This window comes from Ceratotherium simum, chromosome 4, assembly GCF_057802395.1.
Source record: "Ceratotherium simum simum isolate JZ-2026a chromosome 4, ASM5780239v1, whole genome shotgun sequence".
In the NCBI taxonomy this organism is placed as follows: domain Eukaryota; kingdom Metazoa; phylum Chordata; class Mammalia; order Perissodactyla; family Rhinocerotidae; genus Ceratotherium; species Ceratotherium simum.
The window spans coordinates 66,643,410-66,664,150 of record NC_141903.1 but is presented as its reverse complement, the minus strand read 5'-3'; the positions used below and the strand labels follow the sequence as shown (position 1 = coordinate 66,664,150).

General features: G+C 35.6%; 1 long non-coding RNA gene across 3 annotated transcripts in view; it reads left to right on the top strand.

The window, feature by feature from the left end:
• Positions 1-1,098: 1,098 nt before the first annotated feature.
• LOC147917313 (uncharacterized) overlaps positions 1,099-20,741 on the top strand; it is a 28,322-nt gene continuing 8,679 nt past the window's right edge. For 2 of the 3 annotated variants that reach the window (XR_015551994.1, XR_015551995.1), the window contains exons 1-3: positions 1,099-2,909; positions 4,755-4,853; positions 13,522-13,621. This is a non-coding gene — a long non-coding RNA (uncharacterized LOC147917313). Of the gene's footprint in view, positions 2,910-4,754; positions 4,854-13,521; positions 13,622-15,128; positions 20,715-20,741 lie in introns of those variants that run through there. The other variant, XR_015551996.1, reaches the window with a different exon arrangement.

Sequence of the window (20,741 nt, the reverse complement as noted above, 5' to 3'; positions counted from 1 at the left end):
CTTTCTGGGTGGCAGGCAAAAACGGACCTGGTGCGGTAACAGGTGTTAGTCATTTCTGTAAATTTTCTTGCCAATATCACAGTATCTTATTATTATAGATTTGTAATATACTATAATTAGCACAAAAAATTTTCCTCCATTAATTTTTCTTGTCAAAAATATATTAGCGGTTAGACCTATTAATTCTTGCGTATAAACTTGAGAACAGTTGTACTAACTTCAAAAACAGTCCATCTGAATTTTGAAGACAGTGGCATTAAATCTATATGTGAGTTTGGAAACTCTGCACTTTTACATAAATCAATTTTCTGATTTATAAAAATGGAATGGCTCATGATTTACTCAAATCTTAACATTTTATGTTTTTCATGAAGATCCTGCCTAGATTTTGCTCGCCATATGAATGGAATTGTTTTCATTGTAGTTTATAGTAGTTAATTTAAATTATTTGCTCATTATTTTTTTATAAAAGGCTAGGCTACTTAATTCCATTACTAATTATAAATTTTATAGTAGATTCTTTTGGGGTTCTCTCAGTAAAGAATGCCAGTGAGAATGTTGCTTCTTCCTTTCTTTCTTTTTTTTTTTTTTGTGAGGAAGATCAGCCCTGAGCTAACATCTGTGCTAATCTTCCTCTTTTTGCTGAGGAGGACCTGCTCTGAGCTAACATCTATTGCCAATCCTCCTCTTCTTTTTTTTTTCCCCCAAAGCCCCAGTAGATAGTTGTATGTCATAGCTGCACATCCTTGTAGTTGCTGTATGTGCGACACGGCCTCAGCATGGCCGGAGAAGCGGTGCGTCGGTGTGCACCCGGGATGCGAACCCGGGCCGCCAGTAATGGAGCGCGTGCACTTAACCGCTAAGCCACGGGGCCAGTCCTCCTCCTTTCTTATTGCTATATTTTTCTCTGTTTCACATCTTTATGTATTAGTTAGAACATTTAGAAAAATATTAATATTGAGAAATGCAGAATGCTAGTCTCATTCCTGAAACCTTTAGAATTTCATTACCAAAAATAATTTTGGTTTTATTTTAAGATACATAATGGTGAATTGTTCATTTCTTAAAATATGTATCAGGAAGAAGAATTGAATAATATCACATGTCTTTTTGGAGTCTACCAAGATTATCAAACGTGTTCTCTTATTTGAACATTGCTGTTAAAGAGATTTCCTACGAATATAAAATCTTTATATTCCTGAATAAAAACTAAGTTGGTCATGATAGATGCACTGTTGAATTCAATTTGCTTGTATTCTATTTAGAAATATTCGTATCTGTATTCATAAGTGAATTTTCTCTACGTAACCTTTATGTGTCAAATGTGTAATATTAATCAAATTGAAGCTTAATATTAAAATAAGACTGTAAGTGAATATAGAACGGCAGAACATTTTAAAACTTCTCCTTGTGCCATTGTCTGCTAGGTATCTGACCATGCTTTTCTCAAGGCAGTGTGGTGTTGAGAAGCCACACATTTGCATTATGTCTTTCCTGTTGTTCCTTTGTTCTTTGAGTTGTACCAAACTAATTGCTTTAGAATGTTATTTCCCAAATTCCTCCCACAGGTAACATTTAAGTAAATAAGGCTCTTCAAAATTAGAATCAGGGACTTGATACTATTGGTATATATCCTGACACATCAAAGAGCAAGGCTAGAGACTCTGAAGAAACATAACATCAAAAACTTCTCCTCCCGCTAACCCTTTGGTTAATGTCCATTCTGATTAGAAAGGATTTGAGAAGGAACCAGGAAAAAGGCAATATTGCTGCTAACAAAGTCTTAGGGAAAGGTGTTCCTTCACCGATGGGTTTGAATTAGGACATTGATTCTTATGAGGGAGTTGCATCAGACCATCAATAAACTCTCTTAAGATCCTTCTATCCAAAGTCACTCTTGCTTATATTCTTTAATGGTGTATATACCAATTATCTTTTCCTTGAGAATATGAAAGAAGTTGCTGTAAACCTTTCTTTTGATATATTTTGTCATTTTTTTTTACAATTATATTTTTTTCTATGGCTTTTGGTTTCTTCAGGTTTTCTACTTCAACTTGTACTAGATTTTGTAACCATCTTCCCAGAAAGGAGTACATCTCATTGATGTTTTCAAATTTATCATCATAGAATTATACATACATAATTAAAAAATCTTCTCTGTTGTTACTTGCATGGGTCCTTTGATAATTAATCATTAATTTGGTAAACCATTTCAGGTGGATCCCCTTGGGCTGTGTTTTCACTCTGAAGATTTTGCTGAGATTTTTCCATTAATTTCTAGTTACAACCGTAGAATTAAGTTTCTTTTTATGAGCTTTCTTGTACTACACATGGCAGTTATAATTTTGACACCGTTATTATCTCACTTGGATTTCTGTGTCTGGGTGCTGTGTGGGCACAGTATCTTTTCCTCATTCAGAGTTCTAAATTTGCCCTTGGCAGTGAGCTGTCTCTATTTTATGACACGCTGATCTATGAGCTATGTCTCTCCTTTGTCTATTGTTGTAAACAAACCTGAGATGACTGGGAGTATTTCTCTAGTGAATCAGTAGTCTGCTTAACATTCTACAGTTTCGAGCATGACAGTATAAGAGACTCATAAATACCCTGGTTGTCTCGCCTCATCACTGACTTTCAGGAAATCATACTTAACTTTCATATCTTTACTTTGGAATGAAAACTTGGAGGTCTTCTGAGAAGCCTGAAAACAATTTCATTGAAAGATAGGGGAATTCTTTGTATAAGCCAGTTATGGAAGTGAAATATTTTCTACTCTTTTGGCTTTCTGTTGACCTTCATTGGATATGAGATTTAGTTCTCTCCGTCTCCCCACCGCATACGGTAAATGATTAGGAATCAGTAATTCCCATCAATTGTGGAAAATGACAGGACAAACGTATCATCTGGAGGTGAGAGCATTTTTTTTAAGTGTAATGATTGATTTGCCATAAACCACCTATATCCCTCTGCCTGTTTTTCCTTATTACCAAAGTCGTGGATCTGCCCAGCAGCTCATCTCTCTATGGACATGGAATAGAGTTTTTCTCTCCTCCAATTAGTGATTAAAAACCCGCTGATTGCTTTCACTTGAATCATTCTCTGGTATAGATACATAATCATATGATCTTTCTGTTTAAGATTGATCTACTTTAAAGTAACCCTATCCATGGTTACATGTTTTATTTTATTTGTAGCCTCTCTCCCCAGCTGAAATCATGTTTATTTATATTTTAAGTTGTTTATTTGTATTTATTCTACTGAAGTAAAAGCTATATGAGACCAGAAACTTGTCTATCTTACTCTCTACCATATCTCTGTTGTCTAGAATAGTCCCAGCCATTCAGGAGTAAATCTTTCCAAATTTTCTGATATATTTGCCCTTCTTTTTTTTGGTATGGATTAATATTTATATTTTAAATTGAACAGTCTCATTTATATGTAAGTTAATGTTATAAGCTACCTCAAATCTTTTAAAAAAAATATAGTAGAGTACAAATAAACAATAAGTAAGAAACCAACCAGCGTAATGTATTTGCAGATATGGTTTGAATTATCTTTTCTTAAATTATGTTGTTATTTTAAAAAATGTCGAGAGAGAGAAGAAATAGATACTCTCATACACTGTTGATGAGCATGTGAATTGGTATAACTTACTGAAGGACAATTTGGCAGTATCTAGCATAATATAAAAAGCATATACCTTTTGACATAGTGATATCAATGTTATCAATGTTACAAATTCTTATAAATATAGTCATGCCAGTGCACAAAGATTTTTGTAAATGAATATTCATTTCAATATGGTTTTGGTAACAAACAAAACAAAAACCCCCCAAAATCTGGAAAAAAATCTAATGACCAAGAATAATTGAAAGTGATTATGGGGCATCATGTGATATAACACTATGAACCTGTTAAAAAAAAAATAAGTGTAGTTCTGTAAATTCTGACATGAAAAGGTGCCCAAGACACATAAAACAAACAAGTTGCAGAACAATAGGGTAGTGTAATCTCACTTTTTAAAGGTTTCTATTTTTGTCTGTGCATAACAATAATTTAAAAAAAAACCAGTAGCATTACCAAAGTACCTAGGTTTTGTATTTTAAGATTATTAAGTATCAGTTTGTCAGAAATAGAAACCAATTAAGAAGCTAAGAATAGTGTGATGACTTGACTTTGGGTGAATACGTCACAGAATCGTGCACATTCTGCCAGTGAGGATCTGAGAAATTATCAAGTGTAGTGAATGGGAGCATGGTTTAGGGGCTGCAGACGCTTGATTTTTAGCTATGACCTTGATTGCTATGTGATTTAGGATTGTTACTTAAATTCTCTGAGCCCCACTTTCCTAATCTATAAATTAGAGATAATAAGAATGGTTGATGTGCATTGAGTGCTTATGCTGTGCTTGGATATTTTATCTTATTTAAACCCCACACTACCAAGCCCATAAGGAAAGTACCAAGCCCATAAGGAAAGTAATATTATTTCTATCTTACAGATGAATAAACTGATGCATAGACAAATTAAATAACTTGTCCAAATGGTATAGTTAAGCAAGTGTTAGCCTTGACATTCCAACCCCAGCAGACTGACTCTGCACCTTAGCTGCTAAACCAACACTCCGTATTGCTCCCTGTCCATGCTAAGAGCTCGTTTTGCTACAAAAATGGATGCTGTATGTAACTATCATAGCAGAATGCCTGACGTGTGGTAAGCTCTGATTAAATACAGTTATTATTTTCTTATTCCAGGGATAATTCTACTATGTTCTGAGGGGTCCAGACAGCAGAGGACTGAACAGCAAAGCTTTTGTTTAATATATTGGAGTTTGACCCCAAATTTAATTAAAGGTATGGTTGCAAAACTAAAATTGTACAAAGTAGTGATTTATATGCTACAACTGAAAAAAAGTTGACACCCAGGTAGGTTAAGTGTTCTCCTCATAATCAACCAGTTAACGGCAGAAATTTTCCTTCATTTTCTTTCTTTCCTTCCTTCCTTCTTCCTTCTGTCTTTGCCTCTTTCCTTCCTTCCTTTTTTCCTTCTTCCTTATCTCTTTCCCTCCTTCTTTCTGTCTTCCTTTCTTTCTTTTAGTGTGTAGGGAATGTTGAGATGGCATGTACTTGCAATAGGAGTATATGCTACCTTTAACATTAAAACCTAAACACCTAAATTCGTGAACTCTTATTGAAGATGCTGCAAGTTTGGTGAAGCAATAAAAATAGCAACATGATTTGGAGCTTGGTCATAGACAGCCGAAGGTGGGAAATTTAGGGTGGAAAAAAAAGTCACTATATGGCTGCCAACTAGATGACTATACACCTGCAATACAGGTGGGTGACAATAAACTAAGGTGGAACCCTGGCACTCAGGAGTGGAACATAAAACAAATTCATAATCAGAAATGTGCCATTTAGAGAACATTGTATATATTGATGGTAAACTTAGAATTGATGGTATCATGTGAGATGGCAGTGTGCCGTGGTTATCGCATCTCACATCTGAGGGAGGTTAGCAGAGCTGTCTGCACAAATTTTAAGATGGAAGGTCATAACTGTTGGGGATGTGGTCTGACAACAGTCCTATACTAACATAGGCTATTATGTAAAAAGCAACTCTGAGAACTCATGTTGCTTCTTCAACTTTGCCCAATAGCAGAGATAAATGACTTCACAGTGCTCAGGAATCCATTCCAAAATGCCTTAAGAATTCTCCAGCATGAGGGACAGTGGTAAGCCCAGAATGTGAGGTGGGCAGTGAATGACTACCCTACAGTAGGATTGGGGAGGAGCAATTCAACTTTATTCCTGAGTCTTATGAACCAGATGGGTAATTGGGCACAGAGCTCATGTGATGGTATAATAAGATTAAATGATGCTTTTAGTTCACTTGTGGTCTTATGAATCTTCAAAACCTTGATATTTTATTAATTTGCCTGCAATTTTCCCTGGGGTGAAGCTTGGCATAGGATCATTTGATTTTTTTGCAATGTTAATACTACTTCTGCCAGGTATGTATTTTTAGCAACATCATCAACTTTTACCATATATATTTTCTCTGCATCTTTGTATCCTATATTTTGAAGTTTTTTTTTTTTGAGGAAGATTGGCCCTGTGCTAACATCTTTTGCCAATCATCCTCTTTTTCTTTTTTTTTTTTTCTTTTTTCCTCCCCAAAGCCCCAGCACATAGTTGTGTATCATAGTTGTAGAACTGTAGTTCTTCCGTATGGGATGCCGCCTCAGCATGGCTTGATGAGCGGTGAGTAGGTCTGCGCCCAGGATCCGTACCTGTGAAACCTGGGCCACAGAAGTGGAATGCCACGCAAACTTCACCGCTATGCCACCGGGCCAGCCCCCGTTTTGAGTTTTTAATGTATATTTTTGCTTGGCATTAAATTATTGTCAAAAGCATTACCAAACTGTCATCCCAATTCTTATTAAAAATATACAAAGTAGTAACAATTCACATTGTTTTCTCTAATAGAAAAAATAAAGAAAAATACCTAATTTATAATTGAGTAATCTCCAAATTTGAGCTCAGGAGGGAAAATATAATAATGCTTATTTAATGCAGTTTAGACCACTGATTAGCTTAGTCTGTGAACTTTTACTCAGGTATTGAAAGGAAACCTTTCCAAACACCAAGATAAAATAAAATGTTGCGTATTTGTATTAGAATTCTGTTTTATTGCAAACTGAATTTCTATGCAACTTTTCTTTTAATTCAAAAAGGCATAGTAATTAGCGCAGCTGATCGTCTAAAGGCTTGTCACGCTTATTTTTCTTAAGTGAATTAATTTTTGAGTTGTGTAAGAATACACTAAAGCTTATAACATATTTTTTCAGTTTTTTAAAATTGAAATAACACCAAAATAATTTTTTAAATGTTACAAAATAAAATCCATTCTAACCACAAGTGTGTTGTCATAGAAACTTTACAGTTTTGCTCTTTTGTACATGAGGATTTCTAATGAAGAGTGTGACAAAGTGTCCATTACCCAGGTGGGACTGAGTACTGTTTCTAAACAAAACATCTCTCCTCTGGGGTCTAAAGGTCTAAAGATATAAGGGTCTAAGGTATCATTTCACCTGATAAAAAGTAAAAATAAAGGAATTAAAGCTAAAAGCTATGCAAATGAAGCAAAATGGCTTTTGTTTAAAATAAAACTAATATATGAAACAATTAGAAAACATAAAAATGGACCCAAGAATAGAATCCCCTCTCAAATTAAACCCGTTTACCTAAATTTTAGTATCAACCATGTTGACACCGTGGAGAACTATCAAGAGAGCTGACATTCTTAGAAGACATAACATCACCTGTAACCTTTAAAGAAAGCCGCTTTCTGAAAGCCCAAAGGCAGAGTGGTCAGACTGGCATTTGTATAGTGTGGTGGGAGACGTTAAAATAGCAACACATGGAACCCTTTCAAGAAATTTTTATGCCATGGACAGTGAGCCTTTTGGAAAGAGATCTATATGTAGTGATTTGTCACCAGTTATGTAAAGGGGAATAATTTCAGACAGTTTTTTTTTTTTTCCAGATCAGAAAGTGCTATACCCAAAGTGAATAATAAATCAAATTTGAATCTTTTTGTCTTGATATACACATCTCTGAGGATATTATTTTTAAAGCTAACATTTATTTCCTCATTCTCTACAGAACTAAAGTCCTATTTTATAACTTTGCAAATTTTTTCAATCACTTTCTTTGGTATAACAATTACAAGTGCAACATATTTGTAATAAAACTGTCAACCATGGTTCAATTCAAAATGTATCACGGGAAAGTCAGACTTCTGAAGTGGGAAAAGTCTGGTACTTTTCTTTGAGAAGCAGTGAAGGTAAACTCACAGGACACTTAAAAATCAAATAGCAATTTCCCAAACTCAAGGCAGTTTGAAATCTAACTTTTCATAATTACAAACCAAATTTTAAAGGTACTTCTAAACTATTGTTTCCACTTTTAAAACCAATATTGGTGTGCAACTTCTTTTCTTCGACTGTTGTCTACCCTGATAGAAGATTAAGTTACTGCATATTGGAGAAATAGAGGAATATCTACTCTAAATATTTAACCCGAAATCAGCTATATTTTTACCATCAATGGGCTGTTTGAGATCACTGTGACTCTTACGGTTTTTGTTTGTGTTTGTGAAATATAAAAGTGAGGTTATCTTCCCACCATCCAAAATATCTCTGGAAGATTTGTAAGTCCTCTATCTTGTATATACTTTATAATTCTGAATATATTGTATGATTATTTACTGAGGTTATCCTCTTGAGTTTCTACATCAGAGATTTGACCTCATTGCCCAAGTTTCCACATTTGTTTACAGGATTCAAGATTTCAATTATTCATAATTGAGTGTGTGATGATCTGTTGTGTTCATCTTATTTAATACTTTTATCCCAACAATAGTTTATAATTTAGATTGAGTAGATATTATCTCTGAGGTTTTGCTTTTCTCACAATCAACATTTTGTGTTATAAGAGGAAAGCAGTCTGAAATTACTGATAACCTTTTTCTACTTAAACTAACAAAATATTTTACTTGGACACTGATAAGTTTCAATAAATATGAAGAATTTTCGATATAGTAATTCAAGAATACATTTACGGTTAGAGTTGAAACCATAGTTTACTTAATATACGTAGATATGGGTTTACTGTTTGAATGCTAGCTCGTAAAACAAGCTTCTGTTTGTAATTTTCATATTTACGTCTTCTCCTCCTAACTACATTTTAATTCCTAAAGGGCAGAAGAGATCTTATTTCATGCATGTTTGAATCTCTCTTAAAACAGGTTTTTTTTATGTAGTAGGCATTCAATTGCCAAAGTAAAACTCCACTTTTCTAATGACTGAAGATTTACTAAATCATGATATGGGTATTTTCGTAGGATATTAGGAGCTGCTGAGTTGAAATATCGGGATATTGTAAGATTAATTGTAATGACCTCATGCCTTCTAAAGCAGCCAGGCAGTAGGCATGCCAGGCAATAGAAAACCTACATAGAAATTTCCCTAGGTGAACCGTCTGTCCATGGAGAATAAGTTTAATTACTGATTCTTCCTTGCCTCTTCGATCATCTAAACCTCTGAGTTATATATAATTTATTATGTAGATATATCATCTGGGAAGTTTTCCAGATTCATCTTTAAAGAACTGAACTTCCCGATATGTGATTCTTTAGGTCATCTTCTTAAATTGGAAATAAAACATGTGATAGTACATTAATACTAAAAGAATGAAAATTCTTTTATATTGAAATCCTTTAGGAATCATATTGGAAATTTCTTGTGAGTGGAGAGTATAAAAATATTGTGTTTTCTATTTCTGGCTAAAGTTTTAGTAAAGCAAATTTATTTACTACTAAGTCTATAATTTAATTTTGATAGAGGATTCTATTTACTGATAGCAACATAATATTTTGAAAACGTTTACTAAATCAACTTATGTATTTCCACAAGTGACTTGTTCAACATCAAAAATAAATCGTTACATGCTAGGAAATTCTTTATCCTCAAGTTGGAATAATGTAGAATGTCATCTTATTCTTAGAAAATGGTGACACAAATCTGATCCTTTTAGTTTTCTTGGCAGAAGAAAAAAAATCTATGCTGGAATTTACACATTAGTGAAGTCACTTTTCTAGATAAGATTGTACAACAAAGAACAGCCTTTACTTAAGATATTTCAGACAGTTTTCCTACAAGTTAGACACACACACACACGCACACACACACACATACACACACTGCCTTAGAAAGTACATATTGATCCTATGGCAAACTTTTAATTCACTAAGTTACTTGCTTTGTGAAATTCATTATGACCAATCTGTGTGAAAGAGAGAAAGTAATTTTTCATAACTGACTTTGAGACAGCTATAGCGACTCTTTCTTTCTTGACATTGAAATAAGATATAAAATTCAGTGACAGCCAACTGGCCTGATCTGCTTTGATGTTTCCTACTCTAGATCTTGGTCTTTTGAACCTTAAACTTTTGACCTGACCGCTATTTCTGATATATCTGGATGTATTTCATGTATTCTTGGTTGCATTTCAGTATTTCTAATTATTACAAACAATGCAGTTTCCCTTCACTAGAAGGGGACTTAACCAAAAGCAATTTGTTTGCTCAACACAATGCTTTGTTAGAAAATAAATATTCCTAGTTCCAAAGTTTTTTCAGACATTTTTAGAATTCTTTTGTATTTCATCTTCCTCTTTTAGTCATTTATTTTTACCTTGTACTCTTTTCAGTACTGAAATTTTGTAGTACTGAAATGTAACGTACAATACAAGTGGACTAGTTGGAAAAATCTATTAGAAAAACAGTAAATACACATATTGCATATTTAGAAAAAGATCCTGAAGAATGTGACTTGTGTATGTGAATGTGTGTACATGTGTTGTGTATACAAGGTGGTAACAGAAATTGACTCTGGATGAGTTAGAGGAATTATGGGTTTTACTTAGAGACATTTGCTTATCTGTATTTCTTGATTTCTCTTGAATGAGCCTGCATCACTTTTGTAAAGTGAAATCTGCTTCCATTTCTCATGCCTCCAGAGAAAGAAGTTCTAGTCCTAGATTTTGCAAGATATCTGAAATGAGAGATGAAAGTCAGAACTGGGTCTGAGAAGGAGATTGAAAATACCACAGGAAAAATTCCAGTGGGCAAGTTACATAAATGTGAGCATGTGGGCATATGTGTGTGTGTACACACACACACCACAAACACACAGAGAATTTTCTTGTCTCAGATATTATTCTGGTCACATATTAAACAAAACAGTGCTTTGAGAAAAAGATTCAGCTAATAATACTCAAATGCTCTATAAATATTCACAATGGTCTGCAAGCTGGATGCTGATCCGTTCTGCCTAGTAGATTATTCCCCCTGTGGCTCCTTTTCAGTACAAAGAAAAAGATACTTGACTGAGCAGACAGGATCAGCATGATGAAAGTACTGGTAGGAGATGCATAAAAGAATTATTGCTTTGAGAACAAAGTCATACCTCATTTCAATTTCACAATATTTTTAAACATTCTGTAATTTTGGTCAGCATGTGGTTTCGTATTTGCAGTTATAAAGTGTTATATTTTTGCATAAATTGCAGACTCAACACTTAGTGAGCCTTTGGCTGGCATTAAAATATCAACAACATTTTAGAAAGCTTGTGTGTGTGTATGTAGGACAGTCACATATAAGGGATGAGTTCCTGAAGACCTAGCACAATTCAAAGTTATCATAGTTCAAGAAAATTTTCTTAGAAGAATAAATGTAAATAGTGGATGCCTCCTTCAAATGCATAAATATTCAAGTTTCTAGCATATTTAAAAAATTCTTTTTATTTTCTTAGCATTTTCTCTAAATTATTCACAGTGATCTCTCCAATATTAACATTATGGAGAATCACAGTGGTTCAGTCATAGTTTGTATCAGTCAAAGTCCATTCAGAAGACAGAATCTGCAGTGATTTGAACAAGGAAAGTTATAATAAAGAATTATTAACTATAACGGGGGATTGTAGTTACTAAAGGTTGCTAGTAATAAGAAACTTCTAAAGAATATAGCATTAGTAGATACAAAGAGCAGTCCCTACCCCTAGGGATGAGATAGAGCACCCAAGGAAGAGTTGCCTGTCCGAGGCTGAGATGTAGACCTTGACGGAGATGGCACGGCTGTGGCTCACTGGATAGAAGAGAAATCTTTGTGTTGCTGCACTAGTAGAACTTGCTAGAAATCTGCCCTCTAGAACTTGCCGGAAATCCATTTCTGAGGGTGCTGGGGAAAGCTCTTTACTGTGAGGTCTCTCTCCAGAAAGCCCTCAAGTACCCAATTGCCTGAGGTGGATGACTGGGGAAGCTGCTGGCCTCTGGGTGCAGCTACTACCGCACACGTACAGGACAGGAGCCAGGTGCGGGGGGTCCTGCGCTGCCGGTGCAGGTGTGTGCCACTGGAGAAACTGCCTGTGGGGCAGGAGCCTGTCCAGGAGCACACCAGAACTAGGAAGGAAAGCCCTTTTCTCATGCAACGTCCCTCCAGTACCCTCTTGACAAAGCTTAATATCACGCCATCTAGCAAAGACAAAAATACTTAAAGGGTCCTTCTCTTTTTTTGTTGAGCAGGCAATGAAAGATGTATTTGGAGCCAATGGGCAATGAGTTGTTAACAGGCACAGGCTTTATCTTAGTATTTTATTGCCTCTAAATTTTACTACCATATTATTGATTTCCCGATTTTTTTCGCCCTAGCCCTCCGCACTAGTATGGCCACTTAATCATTTGAAAAATAAAGACTATAAAAAGATTTTAAATTACACTGATGGTGAACATTAAAATAATGGCATAATATGCACTCAAAATAACTTACAAAAGTGTCTAAGCACATAAAAATGTGTTGCTTAGATAATAGGAATATATACCAATTTAAATGAATTTATAACTCAGTCAGCTCACTGTCATCTTAGAAGTTAAGCAACTCTTGATGTGTTTAATTTTTTAATATTCATATTATTTTATATTTTGCTTAAATGAGATTCATAAATATATTTTTATCACATTATTTCAAACTTCCTAAGACAAATTTATATAAACTGTGATCTCACTAAGTATGTCTCCCATTGCATGATTAAATCGTTTTCTTTCTCTTTGTTATTGGGAGAACAGACAAGAGAGTGGAGAATGATCACCCTAAACCTATTGCCACTATAAGGGAAAACATTTGTTCAACTTTCCCGGTGATGACTCAGTGACTTTCTGACACCCTAAAATTGTCATTCAACCTGTGCTTGACTCATTCTCACTTGCATAGTTAAAATTATATTTGGGGGGAATTTTCTCAGCTTCTTAAGCCATTTTACTTTTCAGAGTTTCACATTATTTTTAGAGAATAGTAGTTTGGGGTTCTGGGCCTAGAGCCCAGCACTCTATATTCAAACCTCTAATTTGAATTAGTCGCTCTGTGAAATTATGCCTGTCATTTAACCCTTCTCTTTAGTTTCTCAACCTCTGAAGAAGAGACACTTTTCATTATGATGCTGAAACCGATATCATTATATTGTAAAATGCCTTCAAACCTAGAAAAAATAAGCTTGGGTCTTATTTTGTGAGCATTTTTCTTCACGTTGAGATTTTTCCTTCCATAAAACCAGTGCTAACACTACAAGGAGAAAAGTATTTTCCAAGGTAGGTACTCGGTCGACATTCCTGGCTTATGAAAGACAATGATTTCATGTAAGAGAGTGCCAGGTATGCCTTTGGGCTTTATATTAATTTGTGAAACATTCCTTTCATTATGTTTCCTGATCAAAAATTATGCACATTTGAATCAAAGCCCAATGACAGTGTCTAGTAACTGAAAAATATTTATTTCTCCTTGGAAATCTTACCTGCTTAATTACCCAGTCTTTTGGGAACACAGCCAAAGCCTAGAGTGAGTCTTTTGTTGTAGAAAGAAAAGAGAAAAATAATTTGGTGCTGAGGGGAAACATCTCTCTTACAGCTCTTGTGGACCATCTTGTCATGTTTGGAGTTGCTCTGCTAGGATGCCGTTGTCATCTGGTTTCATGTCATTAGAGTTCACATCATATGATTACCCCAAGGTAAAGAACTCTTTTCATTTACCACCCTTCTTTTTTCTTCTGCTCTCTCATATCCGTGTCCAACTTGCTTTGGCTTGTTCATATTCTGGAAGTAATGGGGTGAAGTTAATATAAGACAGTTAACTCTCAATTACTCAGAGGCTAATTATCCAGTCTATTGATTGCACTGTCCAACCTGTGCTTTTCCTGCCTTTTAAAGGGTGGTTGACTGCCCATTAGCACTTAAACCAGACAAGAGAAGGAAGTGGAGAAAGAAAATGATAAAATTCAAATCTATCTATTTTGCAGCTTATTAGCGCTAGTTAAGAGCTTAGGTGAATGGCAAAAATGTGGTTTGGGGACACCTGTATATTTAATTTAGTCTTACTTTTCCTTGTCATCTCTTACCATGGATAATTGAGTTGGCTTCATTACCTTATGTTCATATAGTTAATTCTCAGAAGTTGGATTTTTTTATTGCTTTGGAGCAGTGGCTAATTGGTACTTAAGGCATTTGAGGGAGCTATGGGTAAGCTATATAAACTTCATTTTTCAAATAAGGAAACTGAGACACAGAGTGCTCAAACTGAAGAAGGGCGCTTGGTGGAATTATGGGCCACAGTGATTTTTCACTCTTTGGTCTGAGTTTACAGATATACAGATATGATAGAACCACCCAATGATAATTCATCTTATCCAGTAGTTCCCTACAGTGGTCTCTGAATCTAGTATAATACAGCCATGAGGAGTTAGAGTTTCAGAGTTGGTTTGGGGTTTGTTTCTCAGTTGTGCTACTTCTGGCTGATTGAGCTTGATATAAATATATTTCACTTAGCGGAATGTATACAACATAGTAAGCACTCAAAAAAGAGGTCAGTTTAATTCAAATTGTAGTGATAATAGTTGTAGTGGTAGTAAAACTACTAATAATAAAGTCTCTGGGTTAGTTTTAGTATTTCAAGAATAATAAATGAAACCATATGTGTACCTGTGACAAGACCATGTAGGTTATTAATTAATGCAGGCTTATGTGGTAATTTAATCTAAAATTATGGGTTTATGAGGTTATCCTTAATGCAATTCCCTTATTTTATAACTACAGAAACGCAGGCCCAAAGAGTGCAACTATTTTCCCAAGTTGACCCAACAAGCTAATGGCAGCAATGCCAATGGAGTAAAGATGTAGGACTAGTGGCTCCTCACTCACCCTTCTCCCCACAATTGCATTGATGTTAGATCACGATTGATTTAATTCCTAGAATCAATGTGACATCCATTTACCTTTTCCTCACTATCCTGCTCAGTGTTCATCATCGCCTGTGTTCTTCATTTCCTAACTGGAAACAGGACAAAAGGATAACTTTTATGAACTAAGAAACCTGGGAGAAATTATGCTGGCAGCAAATTCTTAGGGGGTAGTAGTAAAGCAAAACGCAATGGAATAACTGTGGAAGTCATGCGTGTCACTTCTAAGGCAAGGCTTTTAGAAAATAGATATGACGTTTCCATATCTTTCTTTTTCTACCAGCTGGATACAGAGGACTATAAAGTTGTAGGACATAGAAGAACTAGAAGATAGAGGGATCCTGGGTCCCTGAATCACTACATGGAAGAAAGCAGCTCTCTGGACAGGAATATTTGCATTCACTACAAAGTCCCATCATGAGAGCTAATGGCATTTAGGGGGCATGCCAGTACTACTCCAAATAATATCTGCACTATTTTTTCACAATAAATGTGATAAGCTGACAGTCTCTGAACCGTAACACGTATGTGCATAAGTTTTATATTTTCTTATAAAAAGAAAATTTGGTTTGGCATAAATACTTACTGTTTATTCTGAAGAGGCTTCTAGCGGTTATTTGATAAGGCATTCATATTAATACTATCAGTAATGCTGAAACATAAATTTACATTCTTCCCAAATAATCTTTTGTAATGGCAAACATAAATTATATTTCAAGTTATTTGGACTAAAAACAATAGTGAGCAGAGCATGCAGAAGAGCACATACTAAGTATGCGAGAATGCTTAAGGTCAAGCAAAGCAACAGTAATCTAGCATACTTTTTGATAAGTATAATACTTTTCATTCTACACAGCAAAAAGCCATTAATGCTGTGAAACTTATGTGAATTTCTATAACTAGTATTTCTTTTTCATGGTGAAATCAAATTTGTAGTTTCTTTTCTCTATCATTTCGCCAGTGTCTCAAAACTATGTTAATGTTCACAGTTCCTCCTAGTACCCCCACCCACTATTTAATCATCATATATTCACACACAGAGATGCGAGCACATTTTAAAACAAAAAGTCCTACATTTGACCATCACCATACTCCAGATCCCCATGCATTTGTCCTCAATGCTTTAGCTAAAACCTAAAGCCAGAGCTTTCTTCATGCCCCTCTCTTCGTGCCAGTCTCATTTATTCTGTCATGCTGCTTTTTATCTCAGAGATTCTTGAAGATTCTTTAATAACCAGTGGCTCCTTTCCCAGAACTATCAGTCTTCGAGGACTGAGGTTTAGAACTGACTTTAAGAAGCAGAGTCTCTGGGTCAAGATCCTATGGGTGCTCGTGTTGGGGAAAAAGTTAAATCATCAGGCTAGATTGGGGTTGATAAACCAATTCTTAGCAGGGCAGCTTCTAGATTCCATGGCTATAAATGTGAACAATTGCTCTAGCCACTCCACTCAGCTATGTTGTGCACAGCATAATCTGAGATGAGATTCTGGTTTCTCTCAGATTCAGTTGTTGCGTGCTTCTCACAGTGCAGCCATATCACGACACTGAGAAGGATCAAAGCAAATATTTTTCACACAAAATACCTCCCACACTCCATCTAGTACTCAACTAGGAGACAGTAATCTGCTTCCAAGACTGGAGGGAAAAAAACAACCTTGGGTCAGTGTTGAACTTACTGAAAAGGTATCGTTGAGAAAAATTGGCAATGGTTGATTCTACATGATTTTTACCATACAAACAGACTTCAGAACCTAAGTTCTGAGTAAGATGTGAGAATTAGGGTCCAAGAGGATTGGAAGAAACAGATGATGCTTGCATGTTGCTTCCTTAGGCACAAAGCCCCGAGTGGGGCATGTTTTTCCCCTTCCTTCCCGTCTCCCTCCCTCCCTCCTTTCCTCTCTCTCTCTATTCCTTCCTTCCTTCCTTTTCTCTTCTTTTTTAATGAGAACAGCTGCATCAGGTTTGTGGAAACATGAGAATAAGTGTGTGGGCCTCCCTGTGTTGATTACTTCTATACAGATTTTCCTTTCATTCCTCTGGTACAACTGAATCAAACTTGCCTTCAGAACTTATTTTGAGAAGTGGTTGGTAGAAATCTTCGGGAAAACAGAAAGACCTGCTTGACTTTCTTCCAAAAATCTATCTTGTTCCCACTTTCAGCTTTACCTTTTGCTCTTGAACAATATCTTTTACCTTTCCCCCTCTCTAACTGGGGATTGTTTTTGTATCTCAAAACAGAAATTTGGATTAAAATGCAAATATCTCAGTGAAAGTCAGCTGTTTGACTTAGAATCATTTGTGCTGGGAGTCAAGAATTGCTGTAAGCCTTTGACTTGAAACAGAGGAGAGAGAGTTTGCAGTAGATGTGTACTTGTGTAGGGGGGTGAGGTGAGGCCTTGGAGGTTGGGGAGAATTCACAACTCAGGAGGATGAGAGACCACAGAAAGAAGCCGGGCTTAGATTTCCTACTTCATCTTTTTGCTCAAAGCCAGCTCTGTTCCTCTTCAACTAATGTGGGTGCAAATAAAAAAGAGAGGCATTGAGAATATGCTACTGGCACAATCTACTTTTCCATATACTTTTGTAATGTGGTTCTCTATCAAGTTACAGGTCTAATGAGAAATTGCCTCTTTGCAACTATAGAATATGTACCAACGTTTTGGAATAATCTTGCTGTGAATGCAGGAAGAATACAAGCAATAGACAGAGTCTTGTAAATCAACTCATCTGAGTTTTTTGTTATGAGCGGGGGAGGCAATCATACTCCATTCCTGCTGACAGAACTCTGGCTCAGAAATAATTATTGGCCACATCCCTTTTCTATACCAAATATAATGAATACTTTTTTTTCAGTATAAATGCCATAATAAACTTCCTCTGTGAGGAAAGAACAGAGATGAATGAAGCTTGGCATTCCCTGGTTTATAGTCAGAGAATAGCTATTCATTGTGTTTTATTCTCATGCTACAAAGTAAAATATGCAAGTTTATCTTCTAAAATTACTCAGGAAATGACAATGAGTTGCAAACGATACATAAGAATATGGAAGGGAAAAAATAGAGGATACACTAATTAATAGAAATGTCTTGTCTCCCCCATAGGAAATCAAGCTAAAATATATTAAATTTTTCCTGAACATAAATCTGTATTATTGGTCAATAATTCAATGTCTTATCTGTTCATGTTTTTAATCCTCAGTGCAAGTTCTAGTGGTTTTGATATCCAGTCTGAATCTGATATCATTGGGCTAATGCAGTGGAAGACATTGCTGTGCTCTGCCCAGGGCTCTAACAAGCCTCCCTCTCCTAGTTTTCCATTAAAGGACTAAAAACAATCAGCGTCCCTTTTTGTTGTTATTTAGAAGAATCTGTAATGGGAAAAATGACTTCTGGAAGAAACAGTTAATATATTCAATGCTTTATTCAATTAGACCTACTGTTTCCTGATGGCCACCAACGGTGTTCAGCAACACTGTATAAAATTAACATCTTAGGCACAAAAGACCCCCAACTAATAGTTTCCACAACAACAAAAACAAGAGAAAATTAGCGAAGAAGCAAAATGTGAACTGAGGAAATCCTTAAGTTTGGGACTAATGTGTCAGGAGATGTTTCCAGTTTCAAATCATATCAGGTAGGAAAAGTACAAAATTGCACAGGTGGTACACTATCCAAACTGAACTTTAGACCCTACTTATTTTTTCCTCTAAAATGCAGTACAAAATGGACTCATCTTTATTATAGTCTTTAAATAATTATTAAGCTTAATTGTCACAGTTCATAGAAATTTTAAAATTAACAAGTGGTGCTTATCTCTCTGCAGTGCTCAGTGTTAATAAAACATGCCACTCCATAAACACGTTTCACATCATATTTGTCCATGATTATTTCATTGTTTTTCCAAGTACAGATGCCAAGAGACAAAGTGTTGCCGAATTCCTGTAATTACCAGCATTTCCCTCGATTTGGGTGCATGAAGCATGTAGTCAGTCTCTATTGTCCTCTGCCATCGTTTTGAATCTGTCCCCAGTGCAGGAATGTCAAAAACACCATTTAGCTACACAGCCTGCCCAATTTAAAAAAAGGAAAATCACATTCAAGCTACTAATTAAGAAAAGAAGAGAAGTGAGCTGTGAATAAAAAGAACTGCCTTCTAAAAGGCTTTAAAGAGAAACTTGCAACTATGCTGCATTCAGAAAAGGAATGATTCTTTGTTATAAAAGCTAAATTCTGATATAGCAGTTAGAGGCAAGATTTAACTAAATTCTTAATATTTTGAAAGCAGTTGAGTGAATGAGAATTCAGGTAATGTCCATTTCTTTTCTACCTGTAAAAGGGACCTTAATTGATTTTTTTTCAGTTATCAGACATTTTTTTCTAGAAGCTGCTTCCATCCCGTTAAGATCATTTTAACAATTCTTTTAAATGTGGATTACTTTGAAAAAAATACACTGACATCCTATTATGCACAGACGTTTGGCAAAGTTGTCAATAGAGTTGTCTCCTCAATAGAACAATTCTTCCAAATGATTTATTTCAACAGCTCTTCAGAAATATTTAGAATAAACTATATTTTGATCACCATAGATATAAGGGTAAATGGTTTAGACAGTTGGGTAAATAGCAAACAGTAAAAAAATTCTTCCATTTATTATTATAATATAGAACTGCTCCTGCAAGAAGGTGGTTAAATACCAGTAGTGACATAGAAGTAGAATCTAGGTAGGCTCTATAACCATATCTATTTTGGGCATAGGGAATATGTCATATGTTACTCTCTTGAAATTAATTCTTCATTACTTTCATGCTCTATATATTGATTGATCAAAAATATGAAAAGATCAATATATTCAGCCATGCTTTACTGATTTTGGTCTATCTGGGTAAACTGTGCAGGAGGAATACAGTTCTACCAAACTATTTGGACATCTTATGCTTATTTGTGTTCCGCATGATGCTTTGAACATGGTAGTCTGGACAATTGTCTTTGTTTCTACTGTTATTCTTCCAGAAATGAGAAATCCATTAAAGTCGGTCACTATTTCACCATGTTGAGGATCTCACTTTTTCTACCTTAGGACCTAGGCCCGGGGGCACTTACACAGGTTGGCCACTAGATGCTGCTAGTATTCTTTCCATTGCTCAGTATTCTGCAAAGATGGCTTTCCTTCCAGGATGCGAGTCATCAGGCATTGAAGTCTGTCTTCTCAAATTGGAGCCATTTGGCTTCCACCCCTAGGAGTGGCTTGGTTGCTTTCTTCAAACTACTCCTTACCTTGGACAGGAGGAATTTAAGGAGGAATTTAATTTTTGAGACTTACCATCAAATGGCCTTGCAGAGTATTATCCCAAGACCCAGTTCTTACCTGATTTCTGTGTTTTCCTCTATGCCTACATTTCAGCCTTGGACCTCATGCAGTGCCCCTGAAGGACTGGATTCTTGACAGTCTCCATTCTACCTTCTACCTTCACCCTCGAAATACTGAGTTTTGCTTCTGAACTTGATTTTGACAATTGGGTCCCTGCCACCTTCTAAAAAACTGCTTAGCCTTCCAAGTGCTATTAGCCATCTGTATCTTCTGGTAGTTAAAATACATGTTTTTGCGTATATTCAAAGTTAGTTCAGATGAAAGGGCAATACAGCTTTGCTTTACTGACCATATCAATATAAAGTTCCATTTGCTAACCTGGCTAGCTGGGAGAGTGTCTCTTTCTTTTCTGTACCTACTCCTTAGCCCCATTTCTCTCTACCCACTTACTTTAGTAGAGTAAAATAGATGAAGATAATGTTCATCAACAATTCCCAATAGGGGATTGTTCTTTGCCCAAGGTTATGGAAGTAACCCCCTTTCCTATGATAATATCAAAACTTCGGGTTTTTTTTTTTTTTTTTTATT